The following is a 27,964-nucleotide window of genomic DNA, read 5'->3' as shown; positions in this document are numbered from 1 at the left end:
GGGATCAGGTTCCAGACTCTTTCCTAGTGCACTTGAATTATGCATTATACTTATGTTACATTATACTTCACAAGAATAGGGTTTATTATATATTTACCAAGGGGAACAGAACATGTACTCTGTAATAATTAGCCAAACGTCTGTGGTGGTTGGCCACGCCCCAGTGAAGCCTGGCCACACCCTTAAGCATAGTCCCCTACAACAGCATTTCCCCCGGTGGGCCCTTCATGCACCAGTCCGACACTGTGTATATAATTGTGGGCTAAACAATGGTCATTTCTTATGTACTGTACAAATGAAGAAAATAAATGTGACACTGCATTCATTCTAACTTGCTCTGTTATTTTTGTTAATAAAGCTAATTATTTGTAGATATGCTTTGTACTCTACCTAAAACTAGCTTTTCAGCTCTGCTCGGTCGTTCAGCCCACAGACAGAGAGGGGTCGGCCGACAAGCTCCGCTGCCCAGCACACTGCTACAGAGAGATTGGTGCGTGATGCGAGGCCAGGCCACCATGACTCATGGAACGCCCCCATGAGGTGTGACCATGCCCCCTTCTCACTGAGAATGGGGGGCGTGCTGCAAGGGCCAGGCCCCCGAGACATTTGGCACGCACCTGTAAGGCATGACCATGTCCCCATTGTCACAGAGAGATGGGGGCATGCTGCGAGGCCTGGCTCTCGTGACTCGCAGTACGCCCCATGAGGTATAACCACAGAGGCATGGTATATGTGCAGTATACAGTGCCAGGGCTGCATAAAAGCCCCAGGGCCGGATGTAATGGCTTGCGAGACGGCTGAAGCTCCGAGACTCCGGCCAAACTCGTACATTTTTTTTTAAAGCAGCAAATGTTTACAAGGCAAAACCTGGTTGGTTTTGCCTTGTAAAAGTTTGCTGCTTTAAAAAACATACTAGTTCGTCCGGAGTCTCGGATCTCCGGCCGTCACACAAGCCATTACATCTGGCATGAAGTCTGTCCCTGTCTAAGGATATTACATATGGGCCAAAATCCTTGTTCCAACATAAAGAGACTTTGATTAAAAAACTATTAATTGACGGATGTCTGTGTGGTTCTCTTAATGTGGTATGTATAGCACAAGAGGGTAACTCATTTTAGATTTTTAATATAATTAGAAATAACATTAACTTTATAACTAAAACAAGAAGACATACACAAAATAAACAGAAGGGGTATTTGTAAAATATTAAAAAGACGTGATATCATTTTTTTATATATGTGCATACATTAGAGTGTACAGTACATACAGTAGTCTAAATGAACATACTTTAGAAGATACTTGATAAACATACACCATTATGCGGGTAAGCAGAAAAATTATTGCCAAGAAAGTGGGTCTATAGAGACCATTCAATGAGCCTGATGAATTCAATAAAACACCTTATCCTAGATGGCAGATGGTAACATGTTGAATTATAAAAGTCACCGTCTGTGTTGACAATTTATAGTGTTGTGTTAGGAACGATTAAGGATAAAGCCTTATCTTTATTTTGCAATTCTCCCTGAAGCTGTGCTTTAGGATCAGTTACAAAGTAGGTGTTTTAATGGAAACAGTGCTGACCTTTTGTGTATTATGGGGATTTATACATTTAAAAGTTTTCAATTTATTTTTACAGCAGTTAAGAATCTTGCTATTATTTCCCCCCCCCATAATTACAAGTTTTACATATAAAGGTCTGAAAACAAATGTAATTGTCTTTGGAAAATTCTTGTCCAACATACTGTACAGTATGTGAACTGGTTAACAATCTCCATACTTATTACATGTTTTAATGATTAAAATCCTCTATTGCACAGTCACAGTCAGATTCACAGCCCCTTTTATTCCGGCAGAGGTGATGTACTCACCTAATAGTAGTAACTTGGCACCTGTGGTTAGAGATTTATGTAGGAATAGAATCCCAGGGCATTAGTAAAGAAAACAATAAGACACAACTGTCCATTATTGTGAAAGTGCCCCATCTATTTAACCATAGCCCTCCTTTTTGTTTTACATGCACTAGTTCAGTGATGGCAAACCTTGACACTCCAGCTGTTGTTGAACTACACATCCCATCATTCCCTGCTACAGTTTTGCTATTTGGCCATGCTAAAACTGATGCAGGGCATCCTGGGATGTGTAGTTCAACAACAGCTGTCAAGGTTAGCCATCACTGCACTAGTTTCACATGCTCCATGGTGGTGTTTAATTAAAGGGGTTTGGATCATTGGGTTGACAGTAACTAGGTTGACCACTATTGATCGACACGGCCATTAGGTCGACATGTAAAAAGGTCGACATGAGTTTTTTACTTTTTTGGGGTGTAGTTTTCTTTGTAAAGTGACCGGGAACCCCAATTAGTGCACCGTGTCCTCTTGCTGTACTCGGCACAGGTTACTATTATTGTAGTCCACATGGATCATAAAGTATGAAAAAGTTCAACTTTAAAAAACAACAACTCATGTTGACCTTTTCATGTGTCGACCTTTGCCATGCCGACCTAGTGACCATGTTGACTTAATGCATGTCGACCAATAGTGGTCAACCTAAGTGTTGTCGATCTAAAGACCGGATACCAACTGAAGTTTATTCATGCACATTTGCCGCAGTGGAGCTAACAATCTAGTTACAGGTACACACACACAAGCACGCACATCAGGATGAATTTAGTAGTACTGTAGCTTATCAATGTATCTTTGTACTGAAGAGCACTATGGGGAGTTTTTGCAAACATAGAGTGTACAAGCTCAGGCTTGGACTGGCCCACTGGGGTACAGTGGAAACCACTGGTGGGCCCCACTGCCTGGGGCCCCCCTTCCTGCTCTAAGGATCAGGTTCCAGACTGTACACTTGAATTATACATTATACATACGTTACCTTATAATGGACTATGGTGTATTTTCTACAGTGCATTGCTGTTATTAATCGGTTTTTAATCTGGTACATTATCATGCATGCAGCAGCTGAATTTACTGTATATATTTATGAAGGGGCTCAAAACGTTGTACTCTCTAATGGATAGTCAAACCAATGAGGTGGCAGGCCACACCCCCTCTGCACACTGGCCACACCCCTAACATTGGCCCCTACAGCCGCATTTTCCCGGTGGGCCCTACATGCCCCAATCCGACACTGTACAAGCTCCATATCTCCAGACTTATATCAGCACAACAAACAAACAGTGCTAACCACCAAGCCACCATGTTGCTTCCATGTCCAGTTTTCATCTGAAATTGTGGAAAACAGCCTCATAAATGGGTATGTAGAGCAAGATGGCTGAGTAGAAGTTTGCAGCAATCAACAGGGGGGTAGAATAGGATGTTCCTTGCCAGGAACAGAGATGGTGCATTGGTTGTGTTCTTCTGTGGAACAGTAGTAAAAAATAAAATAAAAAGACGACAAGATTTCAGCAACTTGCATGCGCCACAACGTTTGTAGGTTGGAAGGGGCCGAGATATAATTTTATTTTGGCACCCTTAAATTGCTGAATGTCGACAAATTTGGGGCAGCACACAGTCAATAGACAGACAGGGGCTGGAGCTGGGAGCAGGGCAGAGGAGGGGACTCGAGGTGAGTGGAGAAGGGCTGTGGGGAGGGAGGAGGTGGAGGAGCTGGAAAGGGGATGATCTCTATCCTGACACTGCCCCATGACCCAGTACATTGCCTGGCGGCTGGCGCATCCCCCCTCCCGTTCTGACACCTATGGCACCAGCATTAATGGAAATCTAGTTCTATAAGTATATTGGGGAACATTTGACATCTCTGAGGGGCAGTCTGATGCAGAAGCGCATTTCTTGGTGTTGCAGCTAAGGGCCTTATTTTTGAGTTGGACACAAAGGGGGAAATTCAAATGTTTGAAAAGTCGGTTGGGTGTCTGTTTTTTCCTATCTAATAGACAGGAAAAAACAGACTGCCAACTGACTTTTCAAACATTTGAATTCCCCCCAAAGTGTCCATAAGTGTGGATGGCCATGATAGTTATACTGTATTTGCCACCTCATGCGGATATCAATCCATCTTCATGTGAATAGTCGCACTGACCACTGTTTTTCCATCTGCAGCTGCAACCATCATCAATTATAATAATAATAATAATAATAATAATAAAAAATTATTATTATTATTATTATTATTACTACTGCTACTATTATTATCTACAATATATCCTTCTCATAGTATATTGTAATAGTGTGGATCATATAAAATAAATTTGCATTTATTTGCATTATTCATATTCAAAAAAGGATGGACAAATAAAGGACATAAATGTTACTCTGCACTGAGAATCTTTTCTCCCTTTATACATTCAGTTATGCCCCTTTCACATCGCACAAATAACCCGGTATCGACACGGCATATTGCCGTGTCGAAACGGGTCAGTGTGCGATGTGAAAGGTCCTTTGCTGAATTAGCGGGTCGCCTGACCCGGTAATTCAACCCGGTAAAAAAGAAGGGTTATTACCGGGTTGAATACCGGGTCAGGTGCAGTGTGAATGGGAGCCGTTCCGATGCGACACGGCTCCCATTCACAGCATAGGCAGAGGCGGCGCAGGAGATGAGCTCATCTCCCAGCGCCGCCTCCACCCCCGCCCCTGCTGCTGCTGCGCCCCCCGCTGCTATGGCAACCGACCCGGTATATTGCCGGGTCGGAAAGCCAGCAAAGGAGCGCAAATGCCGGATCCCACCCGGTAAGGACACGTTTCTCTTACCGGGTGGGATCCGGCATTTGCGATCTGAAACCAGCATTAGTAGACTCTGCTAGATAACTGATAATTAGAGTCTGATTGGTTGCTATGGGTAACCTCTCCACTGTATCTCTCTTTAAAAAATGTAATATATCTCCCTCTCTATCTCTCTTTTCTCTTCTGTCTTCCTCCCTAGATCTCGTACCCTCTTTCCCTATCACACTTACCTGTCCCATTTCATCTCCATGCTAGTCCTGTTACTAGTATTCACCATCTACTGCAGTGCAGAAAATGCAATTACCTTCCATTCAAGTCAGTCACATTACCTGGCTCACCTGTCATCACTAATCCCTTCTATGAAACACAAGTCTATGGGGGTGATTCCGAGTTGTTCGCTCGCTAGCTGCTTTTAGCAGCATTGCACACGCTAAGCCGCCGCCCTCTGGGAGTGTATCTTAGCTTAGCAGAATTGCGAATAGAAATTTCTTAGCAGTTTCTGAGTAGCTCGAGACTTACTCACAGATTGCGATCAGATCAGGCCGTTTCGTTCCTGGTTTGACGTCACACACACGCCCAGCGTTCGGCCAGCCACTCCCCCGTTTCTCCAGACACTCCCGCATTTTTCCCTGACACGCCTGCTTTTTTCCGCACACTTCCAGAAAACGGCCAGTTTCCGCCCAGAAACACCCACTTCCTGTCAATCACACTCCGATCACTTCAACAATGAAAATTCTTTGTTCGGGCGTGAGTAAATCTACTAAGTTTTGTGCTAAAATACTAACCGCATGCGCACTGCGTACCATACGCATGCGCATTTTTGCCTTAATCACTCCATTGCGAAAATCGGCAACGAGCGAACAACTCGGAATGACCCCATATATGCACTAAAGGCCAAGCAACATAAGTAGACTGTAACATGTGTCTGTATATTAGATTCTTACACTTATATAAAGCTAAAGATATTATATTGTGACACCATCTTCAGCGCTCTACGGGCCTGATTCAGACCTGGATGGAGTACAACAATGCTTTTGTGCAGAGCCGGCCCTAACCAATATGATGCCCTAGGCAAGATTTTGGCTGGTGCCCCCTAGCACCTGCCTCTGACCTTGCACCTCTTTCCCAGCACCATCACCCCTCACCCATAGCTGTCCTTATTTTGGTGTTTGTACCCCCTATATTTTAAATAGGAACAGTTCGCACATTTGGCGCACAACCCAAAAAGGGGTATGTTTTTGTTGGCAAGGGGCATGGCCACACAATAGTAACCCCAATTCCAATTACGCCACACAGTACTGCAACTTTATTCACATTTTATCATGCGATAGTGTCTATAATTCATATTACATCCCACAGTAGTATCACTTTACCTTATAAACGTTACTCCTCACAGTAGAGCTCCTTATTCACATTACATCACACTGAATTGCTCCATATTCACATTACACCACACCCTATTGCTCTTTATTCACATTAGACGACACAGTAGTGCCCTTTCTATATGCAACGCCACATAGTAGAGCACCTTATACACATAATGCCACACATTAGTAATGCATTTATACACAATTCCATACACAATTCCACACAGTAATGCCCCTTACACATATGAGACACATTAATGTCCTTATAAACATAATGCGCCTTACACATTATGAAAACCTTTATTCATGCCCTTTTACACATAATGTCCCTTACACACATCCCACACATTATTAATGCCCTTATACACATAATGACACACATAGTGCCCCCTACACATTTGCTGCACATTATTAGTGCCCCTATACACATAATGACACACATACATTAGTACCCTGTTACACATATGCCAAACATTATTAATGCCCTTATACACATAATGACACACATAGTGCCCTTTACACATATGTTGCACATTATTAATGCATTTTTACATGACACACATAATGCTCCTTACACATATTCCGAACACTACTGCACAACCAACCCACTCACATGCACACAGCACTCACACTGCCACTAAGATGTGTCCTCACAAATCTTGCATCATTGCTAATGTTGGGCTCTTTTTTTTAATGAAAATGCATCTTATTTGCATTGCTATGTGGCTAGGATGCACAAGCAGCTTCTGCTGATTAAAATGATATGCAGCATGCCTATATACTGTGTGAGACTGTGGCTGTATCTGCATATGAAATGCTACATACACAATATAGGCATGCCGCATATCATTTTAATCAGCAGAAGCTGCTGATGCCCCTAAGCATATCAAATGCCCTAGGCAATTGCCTAGTTTGCCTATGCCTATGGCCGGCTCTGCTGCTACATGTGTTTATAAAGTAATGAAAATGATATAGAACAATCTTATGCCACAAATTCCTACAGAAAATAGTGGGTAGTGCAATATGATTTTCAAATACAAAGTTTTAACATTTCTACTGAAAGAGTAAATGATTCTTGGTCTACAAATACACAAAGTAGGGTACAGCATTGTGTTGTTACTTTCTGCTTCTGATTACAGCATTGTGTTGTTACTTTCTGCTTCTGATAATGTCCCATATGCTTGTGGTTATATTATTATTAATAAGAATAAAACTGAGCATAGTCAAAGAAGAATGTTTGTAGACTCAGGGGCAGAACCGCGCATTGTCGAGCCCACAGCAAAGTCTATGTGGCAGCACAAAGAACCCAGTATAGCCACTTGGGCCATCGCCGCTTCCAGAAGAGCAAAGCGTGGGGGCTACACCAATGCTGGTCAGGACTCAGAAAAATCTTTCAACCTCTTCTAACTGGTGGCCTCAGAAGTGCGGGGACCCAGGGCCATCTTAATGTATGGGCACACTCCTTGGCTGATGCATCAGGAGTTTTCTTTGGAGGCAAGTAGAGAATTCTGCCTGGCCGCTCTGATAGAGAATGCACCCTGACTACCTTCCAGCAGCAGCAAGACACCAAATGCCTGTCAGCTTGCTGATTGGTGGATGGCTGGAGCTATCTACCAACCAGGCAGATAGAGAATGACTGTCAGCTTGTGATTGGTGCATGGCCGGAACTATACCGCAATCAGAGTGCTGACAGCCATTCACTGTATGGTAGCATGTGGAGAGGAGTAAGTTATGATTTTTTCTTATTTCTTCCGTAAATGGGTGGGTAGGGGCCCGAGTAAATTTCTTTGCCCAGGGCCTTCAATGCTGTTAAGATGACCCTGTGGGGACCTCAGTCAGGGTGGAAGAGTCAAGCAGGGAGCTAAGTTTTCATCAACTATACACCATACTTGCCTACCTGACCCTCTCCATGAGGGAGAAAATGCTCTGTTCCTGGACCTTCCTGGTAATGTATGATTGCCATCACCTGTGGTGAGCTAGTTAATTGATAAGAAAGGTGTTTCACCACAGGTGATGGCAATCATACATTACCAGGAAAGTCCAGGAACAGCATTTTCTCCCTCATGGAGAGGGTCAGGTAGGCAAGTATGCTGTACACACACATGTGGGTATTAATGTTCAGGATCATGACACTTCATTAAAAGAGCCAAAGGAGCCATAAGCAAGAACCTAGGGCCTAATTCAGACCTGATCGCAGCAGTAAATTTGTTAGCTAATGGACAAAAACATGTGCACTGCCCGGGGGCAGATATAACATGTTAGATTTGGATGGGTTATTTTGTTTCTGTGCAGGGTAAATACTGGCTGCTTTATTTTTACAGTGCAATTTATGTCTGAATTAGGCCTCTAGTTTCCCAAACTCCGCCATTACAGTCCAGGTTTTTAAGGATATCCATGCTTGAACACAGGTGACTTAATTAGTACCTTAATAAATTGGACTCAGGCATGGACAGCCTTAAACTTGTGAAACTCTGGCATAATGGATTATCTGGCTCTGCCGTTAACTAGATTTGGAAGCTTTGTAGTAATTTGTTAGGTTCAGGACTCCCAAGTCTCACATTTCATTTACACTGTACCATAATACCTGGCAGACAAATGGGCAATTATTTTATTGTTGTGTCTCTTTTAGAGGGGACCATTCCAAAGCTGGTTGGCACAGCATGCTTGTGTAGAGTACAGAACAGTACGGATAGGGTTAAATCTGCAGCTCCTCATGTGATACCTCCATAAGTAATAGAGATCTCATCTGGACATCTTGCCCTCTATTAGACTCTGCTTGTAAACCAATTTGTGTTGAAACATGCATTGCTGCTTTGAGAAAGATGTACGTGAGATTATGAGTATAGATCACAACAGGATACAATATGCAGTACAAACAAAAACACACACCTCCAAGCTTCTAATTACTTGTGATTCAGTGCCAGTCTGTGTATGTGTAGGTGTGGAAATAAGCAATGCAAAGAGACTCCTCAGTAATGAGGCCTGCTGTACACTTCTCTTCTATCTAGCGTAATGTTCTCACCATTCAGGGAATAGCTGCCCAACAGCTAATGAATGCAATAAGTGCACATAGATGTCTCATCTCCAATTTATACTATTAGGGCCATAATGTGCACCACCGGCCTGGGCACAAGATCATGAATGGGTGCAGTGGGCCAGGGTGGGATTCTTTTTAACATTATTTAAAACAAGGAGCTGCGGAGGTTGGCTGTATAAAGTGATGCCGTGTGCTGCAGTCTGTGCCACAGCACGGTCATTTTGTGCCCAGTGCTGGCCCCATTCTCTGAACAAGTCAAACCATGAAGTACAGCAGCGCCCTGGGCAATGGCACTGCTCGCACAGTTCAAGTAAGTCACGATGTAGGGAGGAAAGGGTGTAGCTGTGGGAAGATAATATTAAGAATATGAGGATAATGTGGGGGTCAATTAAGATGAAGAGTTTATTTTGATGAACTTGAGGTAGGTAATTAGGGAGTCAGTGAACATGACTGGAGTTAATGGAAAACATGAGGGTTAATTAATGTTGCGGTCAAGGGATATAATAATTGTAAAGGGATTAATTATATGGAATGTTGTTGTTATGATGATGCAGAATTAGATAATTATTTTTACAAAGGGGATAATTCATTAAGTTGTATGGTGATGTGATATTCTCTGTATTGTATGTCATCAGTCACTGTGATGATCTCTGTATTGTATGATGGTCACTGTGATGATCTTTGAATTATATGGTGGTCCAAGCGATTCTGGCAGGTTATTCTGGGCACTGGGTTAGGCCCACTGGTCAGGTCTGGTTAAACTAGAGTGAGTGAATGGGTGAACAACAACTGGTTCTACCCTCTGGACATTGAACAGGAGACATGACACGATACGGAAGGAATATATACAGTCAATACACACATTAGGTATATGCACCCACTGCACATGATGTTTGGTATAGAATACTCGAAGCCTGCAGGCTGATATAGGCACTGCAAGATGATAATAGCAGACAGTTGTAATCAGGGCATGCAGGTCCCTTTAGACTCTGCTTGTGCTAGGCGTTTTGTTTGCGTCTTTTTTTTGCCCCAAAATGTATCTTTGTTGCAATGCATTGTGATTATGACACACCAGCACCTGCATATCTGTGTGTGACTCAGCACAGCTGTAAGTAGAGTGGTGCTTATAGTGTGCCACACACTGCGTGATCTCCGATCTGTATACCTAGAGCCCATCTGCACATGGCCCATCACATCTTTCCTGCTGCAGTGCCGACTACGCAGAAGCCCTACCGGCTCTTACCATTGGCTGCTGCTGAACGGCTTTGCACTGCATGCTAGGAGATTTAGTCCTGCCGATGCTGGCTGTCTGTAGGAAACACTGGGAGTTCTGTTACAGGAGGACTTGTCTTCCCAGAATTCCCCAGTCTTACAGTCGTGGTTCCAGTCGGCTATGCCCCCACATGTAGCGCTGCCTCAGGTGAGTGGCTTAAACACAGTGTAAACTGAGAGACAGGCATCTCCCTGGAGCCCATGTGGAGGCCAGCGCTGGAGCTGCTCTGGTCAGATGTGTGATTGGCAGCTATTGGTCCTGTCAGCATCTTCAGAGCTTTAATATGTATATGTCATATTGTCACAGGGTGCACACATGCACTGGTTAGGAAAACAGTTATTTGAATAGCCCACTCCCCAAGCAAGGAACACTGGAGCATAAAGATGGGAGCCTCCCATTATGTGTCCATGCTGCACACTATTTTATTGAACATAATTTGTGATCATTTCCTTTTAAATATCTCTCATTTGTACATCCACTCGGGTGCTGAGCATCAGCAACATAATGAAGTATCTTTAAATTGAAACAGCTATTGTTTAATAGGTCTTTGTGTTATAAAGAGCTATATTATTGTGCTGGGTGTGTGTTTGTGTCTTACGCGTAGGAATTAAGACACACAAACCCACACCTAGCCTCAGGTATATTTGTGATCCAGCTGGTAGCCAGAATAGGTGCATGGCTGTTATACACTTACCTATATATTCTCAGCCTTTGCTAAGGGATATCTATCTATCTATTTCTCTATCTACCGTATCTACAGTAGCTCATAAATATTATCTATCTTTCTCATAGATTTATCAATGATTACTGATGCATCATGACAGCCATGATTGGCCTGTGGGGGGATTATTAAGGTGATAAAGGAGAGAGAAGCATAGGTGGGGGGGGGGAGGGGTGACAATGTGTAAGGGTACTACTACTGTGTGGCATAATGTCTAAGGAGCAGTATTGTGTGGCATAACATGTATAAGGTGTACTACTGCGTGGCATAACATGCATAAGGTATACTACTGTGTGGCATTATGCGTATAAGGTGTACTACTGCGTGGCATAATATGTATAAGGTATACTACTGTGTGGTGTAATCCGTATAAGGTGTAATACTGCGTGGAATAACATGTATAAGTCATACTACTGTGTAGCGTAATGCGTATAAGGTGTACTACTGCGTGGCATAACATGTATAAGGTATACTACTGTGTGGTGTAATGTGTATAAGGGGCACTACTGTGTGACGCAATGTGAATAAGGTATACTACTGTGTAGTTTAACATGTATAAGGGACACTACTGTGTGATGTAACATGCATGAGGGGCACTACTGTGTGACGCAATGTGAATAAGGTGTACTACTGTGTGGTGTAACATGTAGAAGAGGTACTACTATGTGGTGTAATGTGTATAAGGGGCACTACTGTGTGGCGTAACGTGTTTAAGGTGTACCACTGTGTGGTGTAATGTGAATAAGGGTACTGCTGTCGGTGTAATGTGAATAAGGGATACTACTATTAGTGTAATGTCAGTAAGGGTCACTACTGTGTGGCATAACTTTCATTGGGTGTACTATTGTGTGACCACTCCCCCTCACACGTTGCCCTTATTTAAAATATGGGGGCTCTAATGCACTTTCTGGCATAGGGCACCAAAATCTCTAGTTACGGCTCTGTGACTGAGAATCTGTATCTGCATATGAAATGCTGTGATACAGTGGCCGCAGAGTTGTAAGTGACTTGGTAGCTCCATCGCCGTGGCATCTCGCGCTGCATGGCGTACATAGGCTAGATGCGTGAGGACACATCTGACAGATAACAGAACAGCTAGTCTGGCTTGTGACAGATTCTCTCTGTATTGTATGTGCAGAAAAGGGTATGGATGGGTGCGTGTGCACTATTGTACATTGCCCAAAGCATTAGAAGCTCTTGCTATGTCCCTGTATACAATAACTTGATGATATTGCATAATAGTAATCCAGAATGATGTTAACTGCAATGTTGTAATTTTTTTACATATTGTTATTGTGAGCCAGGGAAAATCACAGTAATTTACATGTCATTATTAATTATGTGTTTTCTAAGGTAAAATATCAGTATTATACTAAAAATAAGAATTTACTTACCGATAATTCTATTTCTCATAGTCCGTAGTGGATGCTGGGAACTCCGTAAGGACCATGGGGAATAGCGGCTCCGCAGGAGACTGGGCACAAAAGTAAAGCTTTAGGACTACCTGGTGTGCACTGGCTCCTCCCCCTATGACCCTCCTCCAAGCCTCAGTTAGGATACTGTGCCCGGACGAGCGTACACAATAAGGAAGGATTTATGAATCCCGGGTAAGACTCATACCAGCCACACCGATCACACCGTACAACCTGTGATCTGAATCCAGTTAACAGCATGATAACAGAGGAGCCTCTGGAAAGATGTCTCACAACCACAATAACCCGATTTTTGTAACAATAACTATGTACAAGTATTGCAGACAATCCGCACTTGGGATGGGCGCCCAGCATCCACTACGGACTATGAGAAATAGAATTATCGGTAAGTAAATTCTTATTTTCTCTGACGTCCTAGTGGATGCTGGGAACTCCGTAAGGACCATGGGGATTATACCAAAGCTCCCAAACGGGCGGGAGAGTGCGGATGACTCTGCAGCACCGAATGAGAGAACTCCAGGTCCTCCTCAGCCAGGGTATCAAATTTGTAGAATTTAGCAAACGTGTTTGCCCCTGACCAAGTAGCTGCTCGGCAAAGTTGTAAAGCCGAGACCCCTCGGGCAGCCGCCCAAGATGAGCCCCTTTCCGTGTGGAATGGGCTTTTACAGATTTTGGCTGTGGCAGGCCTGCCACAGAATGTGCAAGCTGAATTGTGCTACAAATCCAACGAGCAATAGTCTGCTTAGAAGCAGGAGCACCCAGCTTGTTGGGTGCATACAGGATAAACAGCGAGTCAGATTTTCTGACTCCAGCCGTCCTGGAAACATATATTTTCAGGGCCCTGACTACGTCCAGCAACTTGGAGTCCTCCAAGTCCCTAGTAGCCGCAGGTACCACAATAGGCTGGTTCACGTGAAACGCTGAAAACACCTTAGGGAGAAATTGAGGATGAGTCCTCAATTCCGCCCTGTCTGGAAGATCAGATAAGGGCCTTTACAGGATAAAGCCCCCAATTCTGACACGCGCCTGGCCGAGGCCAGGGCCAACAACATGACCACTTTCCATGTGAGATATTTTAACTCCACAGACTCAAGTGGTTCAAACCAATGTGACTTCAGGAACCCCAAAACTACATTGAGATCCCAAGGTGCCACTGGAGGCACAAAAGGAGGCTGTATATGCAGTACCCCTTTTACAAAACGTCTGAACTTCAGGAACTGAAGTTAGTTCTTTCTGGAAGAAAATTGACAGGGCCGAAATTTGAACCTTAATGGACCCCAATTTTAGGCACATAGACACTCCTGTTTACAGGAAATGCAGGAATCGACCTAGTTGAAAATTCCTCCATCGGGGCCTTACTGGCCTCGCACCCCGCAACATATTTTCGCCAAATGCGGTGATAATGCTTTGCGGTTACATCCTTCCTGGCTTGATCAGGGTAGGGATGACTTCATCCGGAATGCCTTTTTCCTTCAGGATCCGGCGTTCAACCGCCCTGCCGTTAAACGCAGCCGCGGTAAGTCTCGGAATAGAAAGGGTCCTTGCTGGAGCAGGTCCCTTCTTAGAGGTAGAGGCCACGGGTCCTCCGTGAGCATCTCTTGAAGTTCCGGGTACCAAGTCCTTCTTGGCCAATCCGGAGCCACGAGTATAGTTCTTACTCCCCTCCGTCTTATAATTCTCAGTACTTTTGGTATGAGAGGCAGAGGAGGGAACACATACACTGACTGGTACACCTACGGTGTTACCAGAGCATCCACAGCTATTGCCTGAGGGACCCTTGACCTGGCGCAATACCTGTCCAATTTTTTGTTTAGGCAGGACGCCATCATGTCCATCTTTGGTTTTTCCCAATGGTTTACAATCATGTGGAAGACTTCTGGGTGAAGTCCCCACTCTCCCGGGTGGAGGCCGTGCCTGCTGAGGAAGTCTGCTTCCCAGTTGTCCACTCCCGGAATGAATATTGCTGACAGTGCTATCCCATGATTTTCCGCCCAGCGAAGAATCCTTGCAGCTTCTGCCATTGACTGCTTCTTGTGCCACCCTGTCTGTTTACATGGGTGACTGCCGTGATGTTGTCCGACTGGATCAACACCGGCTGACCTTGAAGCAGAGGTCTTGCTAAGCTGAGAGCATTGTAAATGGCCCTTAGCTCCAGGATATTTATGTGAAATGATGTCTCCAGGCTTGACCATAAGCCCTGGAAATTTTTTCCCTGTGTGACTGCTCCCCAGCCTCGCAGGCTGGCATCCGTGGTCACCAGGACCCAGTCCTGAATGCCGACTCTGCGGCCCTCTAGAAGATGAGCACTCTGCAACCACCACAGGAGGGACACCCTTGTCCTTGGTGACCGGGTTATCCGCTGATGCATCTTAAGATGCGACCCGGACCATTTGTCCAGCAGGTCCCACTGGAAAGTTCTTGCGTGGAATCTGCCGAATGGCTTTTCTTCGTAGGAAGCTACCATTTTTCCCAGAACCCTTGTGCATTGATGCACTGAGACTTGGCTCGGTTTTAGGAGGTTCCTGACTAGCTCGGATAACTCCCTGGCTCTCTCCTCCGGGAGAAACACCTATTTCTGAACTGTGTCCAGAATCATCCCTAGGAACAGAAGACGAGTCGTCGGAACCAGCTGCGATTTTGGAATATCGAGAATCCAATCGTGCTGTCGCAACACTACCTGAGATAGTGCTACACCGACCTCCAACTGTTCCCAGGATCTTACCCTTACCAGGAGATCGTCCAAGTAAGGGATAACTAAAACTCCCTTCCTTCGAAGGAGTATCATCATTTCGGCCATTACCTTGGTAAAGACCCGGGGTGCCGTGGACCATCCAAACGGCAGCGTCTGAAACTGATAGTGACAGTTCTGTACCACAAACCTGAGGTACCCTTGGTGAGAAGGGTAAATTTGGACATGAAGGTAAGCATCCTTGATGTCCAGAGACACCATGTAGTCCCCTTCTCTTGAATTTGAACCTCTGTATGTAAGTGTTCAAAGATTTTAGATTTAAAATCGGTCTCACCGAGCCGTCCGGCTTCGGTACCACAACAGTGTGGAGTAATACCCCTTTCCCTGTTGCAGGAGGGGTACCTTAATTATCACCTGCTGGGAATACAGCTTGTGAAAGGCTTCCAACACTGCCTCCCTGTCTGCTTGTAAAGCCCCAGCGTCATGCTGAGGGCTTGGCAGAGGCGGGAGAGGGCTTCTGTTCCAGGGAACTGGCTGATTTCTGCAGCCGTTTCCCTCTCCCTCTGTCACGGGGCAGAAATGAGGAACCTTTTGCCCACGTGCCCTTATGGGAACGAAAGGACTGCGCCTGATAATACGGCGTCTTCTTATGTTGAGAGGCGACCTGGGGTAAAAACGTGGATTTCCCAGCTGTTGCCGTGGCCACCAGGTCTGAAAGACCGACCCCAAATAACTCCTCCCCTTTATAAGGCAATACTTCCATATGCCATTTGGAATCCACATCACCTGACCACTGTCGTGTCCATAACCCTCTTCTGGCAGAAATGGACAGCGCACTTACTCTTGATGCCAGTCGGCAAATATCCCGCTGTGCATCACCCATATATAGAAATGCATCTTTTAAATGCTCTACAGGCAATAATATACTGTCCCTATCTAGGGTATCAATATTTTCAGTCAGGGAATCCGACCACGCCAACCCAGCACTGCACATCCAGGCTGAGGCGATTGCTGGTCGCAGTATAACACCAGTATGTGTGTAAATACATTTTAGGATACCCTCCTGCTTTCTATCAGCAGGATCCTTAAGGGCGGCCATCTCAGGAGAGGGTAGAGCCCTTGTTTTGACAAGCGTGTGAGCGCTTTATCCCCCCTAGGGGGTGTTTCCCAACGCACCCTAACCTCTGGCGGGAAAGGATATATGCCAATAACTTTTTAGAAATTATCAGTTTTTTTATCGGGGGAAACCCACGCTTCATCACACACCTCATTTAATTTCTCAGATTCAGGAAAACTACAGGTAGTTTTTCCTCACTGAACATAATACCCCTATTGGTGGTACTCGTATTATCAGAAATGTGTAAAACATTTTCCATTGCCTCAATCATGTAACGTGTGGCCCTACTGGAAGTCATATTTGTCTCTTCACCGTCGACACTGGAGTCAGTATCCGTGTCGGCGTCTGTATTTGCCATCTGAGGTAACGGGCGCTTTAGAGCCCCTGACGGCCTATGAGACGTCTGGACAGGCACAAGCTGAGTAGCCGGCTGTCTCATGTCAATCACTGTCTTTTGTAAAGAGCTGACACTGTCATGTAATTCCTTCCAGCAGTTCATCCACTCAGGTGTCGACCCCCTAGGGGGTGACATCCCTATTACAGGCAATTTGCTCCGCCTCCACATCATTTTCCTCCTCATACATGTCGACACAAACGTACCGACACACAGCACACACACAGGGAATGCTCTGATAGAGGACAGGACCCCACTAGCCCTTTGGGGAGACAGAGGGAGAGTTTGCCAGCACACACCAGAGCGCTATATATATATACAGGGATAACCTTATATAAGTGTTTTTCCCCTTATAGCTGCTGTATTGTTTATACTGCGCCTAATTAGTGCCCCCCTCTCTTTTTTAACCCTTTCTGTAGTGTAGTGACTGCAGGGGAGAGCCAGGGAGCTTCCCTCCAACGGAGCTGTGAGGGAAAATGGCGCCAGTGTGCTGAGGAGATAGGCTCCGCCCCTTTCTCGGCGGCCTTTTCTCCCGTTTTTCAGTGTAATCTGGCAGGGGTTAAAATTCATCCATATAGCCCTGGGGGCTATATGTGATGTATTTTCGCCAGCCAAGGTGTTTTTATTGCTGCTCAGGGCGCCCCCCCTAGCGCCCTGCACCCTCAGTGACCGAAGTGTGAAGTGTGCTGAGGAGCAATGGCGCACAGCTGCAGTGCTGTGCGCTACCTTGGTGAAGACAGGATGTCTTCTGCCGCCGATTTTCCGGACCTCTTCTTGCTTCTGGCTCTGTAAGGGGGCCGGCGGCGCGGCTCTGGGACCGGACTCCATGGCTGGGCCTGTATTCGATCCCTCTGGAGCTAATGGTGTCCAGTAGCCTAAGAAGCCCAATCCACTCTGCACGCAGGTGAGTTCGCTTCTTCTCCCCTTAGTCCCTCGATGCAGTGAGCCTGTTGCCAGCAGGTCTCACTGAAAATAAAAAACCTAAAACTAAACTTTTCACTACGCAGCTCAGGAGAGCCCCTAGTGTGCACCCTTCTCGTTCGGGCACAAAAATCTAACTGAGGCTTGGAGGAGGGTCATAGGGGGAGGAGCCAGTGCACACCAGGTAGTCCTAAAGCTTTACTTTTGTGCCCAGTCTCCTGCGGAGCCGCTATTCCCAATGGTCCTTACGGAGTTCCCAGCATCCACTAGGACGTCAGAGAAATGTAAATATTTTTCGTTAACTCGCATTTGCTGTATTAATACAGGCCATACATCTACCTAGCAATTACTTGATCCCCCATTAGCAAAATCCTACACGTTCAAAATCCCTGAATCACCAATCTGATGATTTTTGGGTTGGAATTGGGGAATCGAGGAAATCCAACAGGATGGATTTTACAGATACCCAATAGGCAGAACGGGAATTGCCACAATTAATCGCAGATACAACTTAAAGCATTGTTTTTACAAAAGGAATGGTGTTTTATGATTTACCCATCATGCACTTTTCTGTATTCAAATGACCCTACACAGCATATGCAACACCAAAAGTAGTTTGTTTCACGAGTTGTACATTTTTTTCTATAAAGTGTTGGTGAGGATGCAATACCTAATTTATTTCTAAGGTACCTGTATTCTGACAAAGAAAAATTAATTTATGTTATTGCACTATGCATTGTTTTATAGACTGTGCCAACCAGTGGTGCAAGTAGAAATATTTTCTTAGTGGTACTGAGTGCCGAAAACTGGGCGTAGTCATGTGTTGTGAGGGGGAATGGCCACATGTCACTAGTGGGAGTGGCTACATGACACTAGCGGACAACACAGACCCTTTTCTTTGGACTCTGAGGGCAAAGTTAGAATATAGTATATTATGTAGTAATATATAGTAATGCCTCCAGTATAATAAATACATATAGTAATGCCCCCAATTTGATAACAATATATAGTAATGCCTCCAGGATGCTTTGTGGTGCATTATAATTGTGGCAATGGTAGTCAGGGGTGCAAAGTGTGTGCCAGGTGGTACTGTGTACCCGCTGCCAAATTCTTAAGGGTACTCCATACCCGAGCGTACCCGCATACTTGCACCACTGGTGCCAACACATACTGTATGCATACTAAAGCAATGTCAGCACAAATTCAATACGTTACACATCTCGTATAGGGGAACCTGGGAAACAAAGTGTATCTGCTTACTAATTGTCAACACACAGTAGAATGTTATATAGAACTAATCACTGGTGGGATTTGCCTGATTTATTAACCTTTTTTATTTACTTGGAATACTCTGACAACTGTGAACGTTCAAATGATCTGATTGGTTATGCTGTGACATGCCTGGCTATCAAATTACATTCATAGCAGATTAGATTGAATACATAAGGTCATAAGGGAAGGTGATGATGATAACCCACCAGCCAATCAGCTCTGAACTGTCATTTTCAAACCTGTGATGATTGGCTAGTGCGTTATCACCTTGCACTTATCACTGCTTTATCACTTCTCCAGGCTTAATACATCTGCCCCACAAGTGTCCTTAGTATAAAGCAGTGATTTGATTTGACATCTATTTTAAAATGTATTCTTTCAAGATAAATACAGTATATCTACCACTGTTGATACTAGGCAACTGCTACTGTTAGATGGCCACTAAGCATTATTACTGCTGTTAGAAAAAATATAGATAGACAGTCTACTTAGACAGTCAATAGACTGACCCCATATGGTCGACATGCAGTAGATTGACATGGGCAAAGGGTCAACATGGTCAAAAGGGCAACAGGTAAAAGGTCAACTGTATTTATGGTTGACAAGAACAAAAGGTCAACAGGTTCAGACGGTCGACATGACAATGGTCGACACATTTTTTGTTTTCTTTTGCTTCATTTACCATCATTTAAATGTATTTTATCTTCCAGTGTGTACACACTATATCACTAGTGATGCGCACTCCTGCGGGTCATTAGCAAGGTCCTCTGTTGTCTATACATGCAGCTCAATTTTGAAAATGTCCATAACGGCTAGGTGCAAATCGTCAAGTGTGTACGCTACCAACAACGAACGATATGTTAAATTAGGCTGAAACCCAACAATTTGGTAGTATCGGATGACTCATGTACAGTATATAATTTGGTCGTTTGTAAAATCGCACAGTGCGTATGCACAATGGCCCTCATTCCGAGTTGTTCGCTCGTTGCCGAGTTTCGCTATATTGCGATTAGTCGCTTACTGCGCATGCGCAAGGTTCGCAGAGTAGTTATTTTACTCAAAAGTTAGGTATTTTACTCACGGCATAACGAGGATTTTTCATCGTTCTGGTGATCGTACTGTGATTGTCTGGAAGTGGGTGTTTCTGGGCGGAAACTGGCCGTTTTATGGGAGTGTGCGAAAAAACGCTGGCGTTTCTGGGAAAAACGCGGGAGTGTCTGAAGAAACGGGGGAGTGTCTGGGCGAACGCTGGGTGTGTTTGTGACGTCAAACCAGGAACGAAACTGACTGAACTGATCGCAATGGCTGAGTAAGTCTCGAGCTACTCAGAAACTGCTAGGAAATGTCTATTCGCAAATCTGCTAATCTTTCGTTCGCAATTCTGCTATGCTAAGATACACTCCCAGAGGGCGGCGGCTTAGCGTGTGCAATGCTGCTAAAAGCAGCTAGCGAGCGAACAACTCGGAATGAGGGCCAATATCCTTTGTCCGGGAGATCCAGGGAAATTGTAAGTGACATCATATCATTTGCATGCATGTGTACCCGGCTACAGATAGACTTGTATTAAAATGGTTTGAAAATATGTTCCGCAAGCTTGCAAATATTTATCCTATCTTCTTGTGGTCCTGTGCTACTTACATATTACAGTAAGTAAGAATGCTGCAACATATAAACCACACAGCTGGCTTCACAGTTCATATACTCCGAGATTGGAATCTTATACCTAGACACATGTGAGTACACTTCACTTGTTTTACTGACTATCTAATGACATGCACAGTACTGCATCTTGCTTTATTACAGCAACAGCAGCCTTGTAATTTAGTTGTGATACAAGTATCAATGTGTGCATGTTGTAAAATTGAAGAACACTCCTGTTTTATATTAAATAATATATTGTTAATATTTAATATAATGTACTGTATGTTTTTAATATATAATAAATATTTTATTGTTAAGTAGGACTGGTTTTGGGAGAGCGCCTGGTTGTCTGGGTACACACATATGCACATTTTAGTTTTGTGATGTGTGTTGATGTGTGCACACAAATAGAATCTTGTGGATGTGAGAAACAGCCTGAAGACAGAATGTGACGCAGCACTCGGATCCTCGCTAATGCAAACAGGAAGTGTCGGGGTGTAGTTATGTGACTGGCGGTCAGGTGACCAGGGGTTATATTGCCTCCCCCTACGTCCTGCCCCCTCACAATCCCGACAGTCGGCTATTCCCACTTGTGGGTGTCCACGACACTCATAGAATGGGAAGAGAATGACACACATAGAGTGGGAATAGAACCACCGAGTTCGCAAGGGGCATGCTATACTCGCCCCCCACCCCCGCCGACATACTGCGGCCGGGATCCCGGCATCAGGATGCTGACCCCGAATGCCGGCATCCCGATACACAGCCATCTATCTCCTATAGTTGCCTCCTGCTGTATTCAAATTTTCATTAGATAGAATTGCAATTGCTGTGCAATTCCATACAAACCGGAATCGGGCCCTAAGACTATACCGGTGCATGGACTGATGCTAATGTTTAAATATTCAATGTAAAGAGCTGTGTAATATGTAGTGCTATATAAATAAAGGATAATAAGTAAATACTCCAACCATAGCTGACACCTCTCTACACTTTTGGGCACCAGATTTAATGGGGCAATTTTAGTAAAAGCAAAATCCAGCATGTTTCGTCTACAATACAATAGCCGTTTGAAATCCAGTGGGGGAAAAAAAAAATATTTGATTTTGACAAATCGCAGCTTATTAAGTTTTGCAGTAAGAAGTTGAGAAAATGCAGTAATAATTGTTGTTTGTCTACTTTAGGTACAAATGTGACAAGTCATCTGGTGAACTCTTCTCATACCGACATGACTCCTGTGAAACCATTAAAAATGAGAACAAGGTTTGCTATAAACCATTCATATAAGGTGTTGCTAAAACTGTCTGTTCCTGGAGTTAGCTGCATTATATCATCAAAAAGACTTGTCTAATCATGAAATATGTTATTTTGTCTTACAAAAACCCTCCAACTTTTTTTTTTACCTCTGATACAATTTCTACAATAAATGCTTTATTCTTGCACACTTAACCCCTTCACTGTTATTCCTGTGCTGAACCTATTTTAGTGTTTTTGAGATCATCATATTCCGACTCCAATAACTGTCATTTTTCTGGGCAGTCAACACAAAATAGAACTAGTGTTTTTTTTTTATAACCCAAGAGCAATATCCACAGTAGCTTCCATTTTCAATAAAAAAAAAGTTGTTAACACAAATGGAAAACAAAAGATTTTATTGTATTTGGTTAATAACTTCAGCTCTGTCATTAGTTACTTATATCCCTCATACTCCCTAAACCAGAGGTTCTCAAACTCGGTCCTCGGGGGCACACACAGTGCATGTTTTGCAGGTAACCAAGCAGGTGCACAGGTGTATTAATTACTCACTGACACATTTTAAAAGGTCCACAGGTGGAGCTAATTATTTCACTTGCGATTCTGTGAGGAGACCTGCAAAACATGCACTGTGTGTGCCCCCGAGGACCGAGTTTGAGAACCTCTGCCCTAAACTGATAGATCTTTTGGAATTATTATTATTTTTTTTTAAATATGAGGAGTTCATTATAGAAATCAGAGCACAAAATAAAAAAAAATGAATTTAAGAAAAATTAGGAAGGCTAAGGGGTAAATTCGACACAATTCGACAGTCACTTACCCTACCGCCGGGACCCGAATTCGACATATTCAATAAAAAACGGATTCGACAGTCCCGCTGTCGAAAAACGGACCAATTGACGGATAGTGTGCGTCCTGGATTCGACTTTTTGGACGGCACAAAAATGGTTAAAAACTCTGAAAAAAATTGCGTGGGGTCCCCCCTCCTAAGCATAACCAGCCTCGGGCTCTTTGAGCAGGTTCTGGTTGTAAAAATACGGGAAAAAATTTGATAGGGGCTCCCCCGTATTTTTAGAACCAGCACCAGGCTCTGCGTCCGGTCCTGGTGCAAAAAATACGGGGGACAAAAGACATAGGGGTCCCCCCGTATTTTTAACACCAGCACCGGGCTCCACTAGCTGGAGAGATAATGCCACAGCCGGGGGACACTTTTATATCGGTCCCTGCGGCCATGGCATTAAATCCCCAACTAGTCACCACTGGCCGGGATACCCTGGAGGAGTGGGGACCCCTTAAATCAAGGGGTCCCCCCCTCCAGCCACCCAAGGGCCAGGGGTGAAGCCCGAGGCTGTCCCCCCCATCCAAGGGCTGCGGATGGGGGGCTGATAGCCTTGTGTCAAATAAAAGAATATTGTTTTTTGCAGCAGAACTACAAGTCCCAGCAAGCCTCCCCCGCAAGCTGGTACTTGGAGAACCACAAGTACCAGCATGCGGGGGGGCCCCCCGCTGGTACCTGTAGTTCTACTGCAAAAAAAATACCCAAATAAAAACAGTACACGCACACCATGAAAGTAAAACTTTATTACATACATGCCGACACCAGTAGCGGATCTTGCCACGGGCAAGCAGGACTTTTGCCCGGGGCGGCGCCTTCCGGAGGGCGCCGCACCATGGCAAGATCCGCTGCTGATGTGCCGTGCGCCCCCCGCTGCCGCTGTCCCCCACCGTGAAGGGAACTAGACGCGTAGCGTCTAGTTTCCCTTCGTGGAGAGGACGTTTACTGTGCGGTGCGCGATGACGTCATCGCGCACCGCACAGCAAAGGTCCTCTCCACGAAGGGAACTAGACACGAAGCGTCTAGGTTCCCTTCGTGGAGAGGACCTTTGCTGTGCGGTGCGCGATGACGTCATCGCGCACCGCACATCATGTCATCGGCGCTACTACTGTACAGTGACAATGCCCCCTGTATGAAGCCACGTATGAAGCCACGCCCCCATCGCCTGCCCGGGGCGCTCAAAACCGTCGAGCCGGCCCTGGCCGACACACACATACTTACCTATGTTCACACGCCGACTCTGTCCACGTCTCCAAGATGAATCCATGGGGTACCTGAAAATAAAATTCTACTCGCCAAAATCCAGTGTAGCATCTCTCGTCTTCTTTTTTGTAATCCACGTACTTGGCAAAAAAACAAACCGCATTACCCGGACCACGCACTGAAAGGGGTCCCATGTTTACACATGGGACCCCTTTCCCCGAATGCTGAGACCCCCGTGACTCCTGTCACAGAGGGTCCCTTCAGCCAATCAGGGAGCGCCACGTCGTGGCACTCTCCTGATTGGCTGTGCGCGTCTCAGCTGTCAGACGGCACATCGCACAGCCGCTCCATTATCTTCAATGGTGGGAACTTTGCGGTCAGCGGTGAGGTCACTCGCGGTCAGAGGCTGACCGCGGGTAACCTCACCGCTGACCGCAAAGTTCCCACCATTGAAGATAATGGAGCGGTATGTGCTATGCGTGTCTGACAGCTCAGACGCGCACAGCCAATCAGGAGAGTGCCACAACGTGGCGCTCCCTGATTGGCTGAAGGGACCCTCTGTGACAGGAGTCACGGGGGGTCTCAGCATTCGGGGAAAGGGGTCCCATGTGTAAACATGGGACCCCTTTCAGTGCGTAGTCCGGGTAATGCGTTTTCTTTTTTTGCCAAGTACGTGGATTACAAAAAAGAACAGGACACAGCTACACTGCATTTTGGTGAGTATCATTTTATTTTCAGGTACACCGTGGATTCTACTTGGAGAAGTGTACAGAGGTCGGCGTGTGAACATAGGTAAGTATGTGTGTGTCGGCATGTATGTAATAAAGTTTTACTATCACGGTGTGCGTGTACTGTTTTTATTTGGGTACTTTTTTGCAGTAGAACTACAGGTACCAGCGGGCCCGTTTCCCCCTGCATGCTGGTACTTGTGGTTCTCCAAGTACCAGCTTGCGGGGAGGCTTGCTGGGACTTGTAGTTCTGCTGCAAAAAACAATATTCTTTTATTTGACACAAGGCTATCAGCCCCCCATCCGCAGCCCTTGGATGGGGTGGACAGCCTCGGGCTTCACCCCTGGCCCTTGGGTGGCTGGAGGGGGGGACCCCTTGATTTAAGGGGTCCCCACTCCTCCAGGGTACCCCGGCCAGGGGTGACTAGTTGGGGATTTAATGCCACGGCCGCAGGGACCGATATAAAAGTGTCCCCCGGCTGTGGCATTATCTCTCCAGCTAGTGGAGCCCGGTGCTGGTGTTAAAAATACGGGGGATCCCCTGTCAATTTCCCCCCCGTATTTTTACAACCAGGACCGGCTCAAAGAGCCCGAGGCTGGTTATGCTTAGGAGGGGGGACCCCACACATTTTTTTTCTTGATTTTAACCCATTCCCACCCCTTCCCACTGAAAACCATGCTCTCTCTATTTTAGTCAGTTAAAAAAAAAAATCTTTAAAAAAATATATAAATAATACTTGTGCCTCCTAATGGACAAACCAAGTAGATAATCCCTTCTAATATAAATAGATATGCTATTAGCAACAACAAAAACACACAAAAAACATGTTTTTAATTTTTTTTATTAGATTCCGCCAGCAAAGTGAGGCGGAATGAAATTGACGAAATTACTGTCGAAAAGCACTGTTGTCGAATCAACATTCTTCAATTGAATATACTTTTGTCGAAAAGCCGCATTTTTAACATTGCAGACATGTCGAATTTGAGTAAATGTCGAATTGCAAAAAGTCGAATCTGAAACGGCAGGTTTTTTGTCGAAAAGTACTGTATTGCATTGTCGAATCCAATTCGACATGTTTTTTTGTCCAAAATGCCACGTTTTTCGACTTTTGCGGCAATTCGACCGCAATTGCATATACCCCTAAATATTTAGAAGACTGGGAGATAAGGAGATAAAGTACAAACCAATCAGCTCCGATGTGTCATTTATCAAATGCAGTGTACTGTATATACTGATAATTAGAAACTGATTGGTTTGCACTTTATCTTTCTCAAAGCTTTGATAAATCTCCCACCAAATTTCAAATATCTTTCTTAGGGGGCATACACATGGGGCGATGTTTGCCTATTTTTTAAGCGATCTGTCCAGATCGCTTAGAAATTAAGCATGGATCGCTCCGTGTGTACACCCAATAGCGATGGTAATGTGCGGTCCCGCTTGTTGCCATCACCCACACAGATCTTTAGCACATGCAGGCTAGATCTAGTTAGATCACCTAGCATGTGCATACAGAACTGTGGTTAGCACACATCGCTCAGCACACATCACTGTGTGTATAGTGATGTGTGCTAATCTAAATCACTTAGCACGCAGCACAAGTTGCCCCATGTGTATGCCCCCCTAACGTAACCCTAACCTTGGGAGACCCTAACACTCTCCACGCAGCCTAACCCTAACCTCCCCTCCCACAGACTAACCCTAACCTCCCCTCCCACACCTTAACCCTAACCTCCCCTCCCACAGACTAACCCTAACCTCCCCTCTCACAGACTAACCCTAACCTCCCCTCCCACAGACTAACCCTAACCTACCCTCCCGCAGACTAACCCTAACCTCCCCTCCCGCAGACTAACCCTAACCTCCCCTCCCACAGACTAACCCTAACCTCCCCTCCCACAGACTAACCCTATCCTCCCCTCCTGCAGACAAACCCTAACCTTCCCTCTCACAGACTAACCCTAACCTTCCCTCTCACAGACTAACTCTAACCTCCCCTCCCACAGACTAACCCTAACCTCCCCTCTCACAGACTAACCCTAACCTCCCCTCCCACAGACTAACCCTAACCTCCCCTCCCGCAGACTAACCCTAACCTCCCCTCCCACAGACTAACCCTAACCTCCCCTCCCACAGACTAACCCTAACATCCCCTCCCACACCTAAACCCTAACCTCCCCTCCCACAGACTAACCTTAACCTCCCCTCCCACACCTAAACCCTAACCTCCCCTCCCACAGACTAACCCTAACCTCCCCTCCCACAGACTAACCCTAACCTCTCCTCCCGCAAACTAACCCTACCTACCCTCCCCCAGACTAACCCTAACCTCCCCTCCCACAGACTAACCCTAACCTCCCCCCCACAGACTAACCCTAACATCCCCTCCCACACCTAAACTGTAACCCCCCTACCACAGACTAACCCTAACCTCCCCTCCCACAGACTAACCCTACGTACCCTCCCACAGACTAACCCTAACCTCCCCTCCCACAGACTAACCCTAACCTCCCCTTCCACACCTAAACCCTAACCTCCCCTTCCGCAGAGTAACACTACCTATCCTCCCACAGACTAACCCTAACCTCCCCTCCAGCAGACTAACCCTACCTACCCTCCCACAAACTAACCCTACCTACCCTCCCACAGACTAACCCTAAACTTCCCTCCCACAGACTAACCCTAACCTCCCCTCCCACAGACTAACCCTAACATCCCCTCCCACACCTAAACCCTAACCTCCCCTCCCACAGACTAACCCTACCTCCCCTCCCACACCTAAACCCTAACCTCCCCTCCCACAGACTAACCCTAACCTCCCCTCCCACAGACTAACCCTAACCTCTCCTCCCGCAGACTAACCCTACCTCCCCTCCCACACCTAAACCCTAACCTCCCCTCCCACAGACTAACCCTACTTACCCGCCCACAGACTAACCCTAACCTCCCCTCCCACAGACTAACCCTAACCTCCCCTCCCACACCTAAACCCTAACCTCCCCTCCCACAGACTAACCCTAACCTCCCCTCCCGCAGACTAACCCTACCTACCCTCCCCCAGACTAACTCTAACCTCCCCTCCCACAGACTAACCCTAACCTCCCCTCCCACAGACTAACCCTAACATCCCCTCCCACACCTAAACCCTAACCTCCCCTCCCACAGACTAACCCTAACCTCCCCTCCCACACCTAAACCCTAACCTCCCCTCTCACAGACTAACCCTAACCTCCCCTCCCACAGACTAACCCTAACCTCTCCTCCCGCAAACTAACCCTACCTACCCTCCCCCAGACTAACCCTAACCTCCCCTCCCACAGACTAACCCTAACCTCCCCCCCACAGACTAACCCTAACATCCCCTCCCACACCTAAACTGTAACCCCCCTCCCACAGACT

The 27,964-nt window shown here is 45.6% G+C and overlaps 1 protein-coding gene across 1 annotated transcript in view; it reads right to left on the bottom strand.

Moving 5' to 3' along the window:
- Positions 1 to 27,964, bottom strand: part of LOC134927416 (sodium channel protein type 5 subunit alpha-like) — a 782,837-nt gene that overhangs the window by 426,102 nt on the left and 328,771 nt on the right. The gene's annotated exons all lie outside the window — the stretch shown is intronic.

This window comes from Pseudophryne corroboree, chromosome 5 (genome assembly GCF_028390025.1).
Source record: "Pseudophryne corroboree isolate aPseCor3 chromosome 5, aPseCor3.hap2, whole genome shotgun sequence".
NCBI lineage: Eukaryota > Metazoa > Chordata > Amphibia > Anura > Myobatrachidae > Pseudophryne > Pseudophryne corroboree.
This window is presented reverse-complemented; position numbering and strand designations above follow the sequence as displayed.